The sequence below is a fragment of the Leptidea sinapis genome, chromosome 1, assembly GCF_905404315.1.
Source record: "Leptidea sinapis chromosome 1, ilLepSina1.1, whole genome shotgun sequence".
In the NCBI taxonomy this organism is placed as follows: domain Eukaryota; kingdom Metazoa; phylum Arthropoda; class Insecta; order Lepidoptera; family Pieridae; genus Leptidea; species Leptidea sinapis.
The window spans coordinates 243822-247603 of record NC_066265.1 but is presented as its reverse complement, the minus strand read 5'-3'; positions in this window follow the sequence as shown (position 1 = coordinate 247603).

Genomic DNA, 3782 nt, shown 5'->3' with positions numbered 1-3782 from the left:
TTTTTATGGAAAAGGAGGATAAATGAGTGTAGCCCACATTCTCCTGCAATACCAGCGGAACCACAGCAGTGTAGCTGGTCGTTTCATAAAATTATTAATTGACTTTCACGTGTTCGTGGCAGAAAGTTCCTTGAATACCACAGTGCGGTGGAACATACATACACAGAGGAACGCCATACATCCGGATGGTGATGATGATATCAAGTATAGTGTGGCGTGTCAATCTGACAATTCCAGGTGCTCTGCGTAACACGTGGTCATATGGTTTGAGATTATAATGATTGTGGTGCAATAAACCGGACCAATACTCCTGATCTTCGCTTTGTAGAGCACCACAATGTGCTCCGACAGCCAGTATTCCGATACTACAGGCGGGGCATTACAGGGAGCGAAGATAAAACTAATAACATTTTAGTGGTTAGCCTTACAATGCATCATTTTATATTTTCGTCTCAAAAAATAATATGTGCATCTACGTAGGGTCTAAATTCTAGAGTCTAGACAGATAAAATTATTATAAATACATTTCAATTCTGTTCCATATGTGGTATGCAATTTCACTAGTATTTGGGTCTTAATTAGGAACAATTAACAAAATCAATTCAATTAAAAATATTTATTTTCCAATAAAATACCTCTACTTAGTGATGAAATTTGTAAAAACATTTGTTGTTGTACAAACAAGCCTGCAAAATTGCAATTGTATATTGACCTCAAAATACCACAGAATACCACAGTTTTCTCACAACCGACCCATAATGGTTATAATGAATCGTACTAATATATACATTTGACGCACTCACAGAGACATTCATCGGAAAAACAAAACGGAATAATCAGATGGAAAGTATAAATAGTGTAACAGACTTTCGATGGATTCCGATCGAGCGGTCGTGACTATTTAGTCATGGATCGATCATGATTTACGCGTAATCTAATAGCATTCACTACTTGTAACTAACTGCCTACACAATTATATAATAAACAGATTCTGTGTGAATCGTTTCCATGTACATTATAAAGGATTTCATTTTTAAATTGCCTGTTCTATTAAAATGAATCGCTTGGTGATCCTGTTAACATTGGTTCGTTGTGACTTCTGAATTCGTAAACCATACTAATATTTAATGTTATCATTAATACAAAAGTAACTCTGTCTGTTTGTATTTACTTTTTCACGCTTAAGTCGTTGAATCGATTAAAATGAAGTTCGGTATAGAGTTAGGATATAGGCTATAGTTATCCATTTAGATAGGATACAGAAATTTATAAAGAATATTTTTGCACTTCTGATCAATAAGTTAAATATTTGCATGCTAGAAATAGAGCTAGCAAAACATATAAGCACATTATTATAATATTTTAACACCATTGTATGTAAATTATACGCGGTGTAAAAAAACAGACAAAATTCTATTTACTGAGGGGCGATACGAAATTATACGAAAATCGCGAGTACGATTATAACTAGAGGGGATCGAACCCCGACTAGTTGAAGAGACACGAAGACATATCAATAGGTATGACTAATACGACATAATATAATATTAATGAAGGTACAGCGACATACGGGGTGTAAGAGTCTTCTGATGGTACGTACCGAAGCATCACCGGCCTATAACGTGTACACGCTTTTTTAAGGTATTTGTGATCAATTTTAGGACCTGGACATAAGATAATTCTACAGTTTTATTGTACGTGAAAGAAAGACCCTTGAAAAGTTCACTGTGGACGAACGCTATACATCCATGTGGTGATCAATATGTTGTTGTATGTTGTGCGATGTTTGAATTCGGTGGCAGAAATTAGCCCGACTAGTTCTTCGGAACACTACATACACGCTACACGTATTATAATTTTATAATTCTGGTAGAATACATAAAAGCAAGTGACGTAAATAATGGAGCCGTTCAGAGTTACCGATTCACAAAACAGCTGTCCTCTTCTTTATTTTTTAAAGTGTGAAATTAAAAATATTTTAAAAATGCCGTCGTGCGTTGTGAAAGTGTAAACCGATACTATATAAGTATATGTATATGTGATTATTTAAGGGAGAAAAAATTGTGTAACTAGTATCCATCGTAACCGCACACACACTATCATAACGGTACTTCACTTGCTAATATCACGGCGCGGAGTCCTTTTTTTACTCGTCCGTGTATAATTATGATTTGTTGTCAAACAATATTGTTTGCGTTCAGAAATTTATTTTGTGACAAAACTTAAGATTTATCAATCTACATAGAAATAATCTGATAGATAGTTAACAACAGTACCTACTGTAGTTACCTAAAATTAAGTTTGTTTTTATCTCCTGAGATAGTTAGAATGATATAAAAATTCGAATTACTTATTCATTTTAAACTATTATTTTAATTTGATTTCTGAACGACGGGGGACACATCATAGGAAAATCAAAATCATTGTTTTTATCTAATTCCGAGCATTTTCATATTTATTCACCTTTTAAACCTTCTCTGGGTTTCCACAAATAATTCAAGATCAAAATTAGCCAAATCGGTACAGCCGTTCTCGAGTTTTTAGCGAGACTGACGAACAGCAATTAATTTATATACAACGTGAATCAAAAAGGGTATAACATCCCTTCAATGCTAAGTTATATAAGTCATATGCAATAGTATTGTGATGTTTAAATTTGAATAAATAAAATAAATAAGAATAAAAAAAGCCCCTTCAAAATAAAAATATTATTTTTCAATTTCTTTTCTAAGACAACCCTAACTTTTAAAGAGACCGCCGTTTAATATGGGCGGAGCCGTTGTTTGTAAACAAAATTAGGTAACCTACCTACGGACTTAAACATTAGGTATTCGATAATAATAGTACATACCAATCTTGCTGCGCAGCTTTTTAACACTACTTGAGTTTCACAATAAATACACAGAAAACACCAATCACGTCATGTTTATTATGTTTTAGGTAGTTAGGTACCTAAGTAGATACCTAGTTATTTCATCACTAGTACATTCAAAACAGCCCAGGTACATCACACATGATACAGTTATAAGGAGGTACGTAGGTTTTGCAGCAACACCACTAAAGGAAAGGTTCCTTCCTTCCCTTTCAATACATAATTCGGCCCGGCGAACTACTAATCCTGCGAGCTGCGACCAGATTGTTATTTGTCACCGCACCAACACACAATATCATGTCGTAATATTCATTGTTCCCATAATCTGCCATGATTATCATACGAAAATACTGCAATCCAAAAGTCCAACGCGACGATCTAACAAATATGAATGTCGGAACATAACTAAAGTATAAAAATTATTAAATAAAATGTCCATTGAATATGGTATTATGAATTATGATTAAAGGGTATGCACACTCGCCGAAAGAACACGTGGCTTGTATTTTTTATGGTAAGGGAAGACAAACGAACGTACGGGTCACCTGTTGTTAAGTGATCACCGCCGCTCACATTCTCTTGCAACACCAGAGGAATCACAGGAGCGTTGCCGGCCTTTAATTAAGGTGTATGCGTTTTTATGAAGGTACCCATGTCGTATCATCCCGGAAACACCGCACAAGGAAGTTCATTCATAAGAAAGCTCTTTGAAAACTGCACTGTACAGGACCGAATTCGGCGGCAGAAATCAGGTGGAACAGCTCTTCGGAACACTCCCCATGATAAATGCGGTAGAAGACACACAATGAGGCGATGTCTCTACGCAACGCCAAGTGATCCAGTCGTTCACAGAGCACTGGGTCCCCGACAATTCGAGCTGCTCTGCGTTGCGCGCGGTCAAATTGATCGA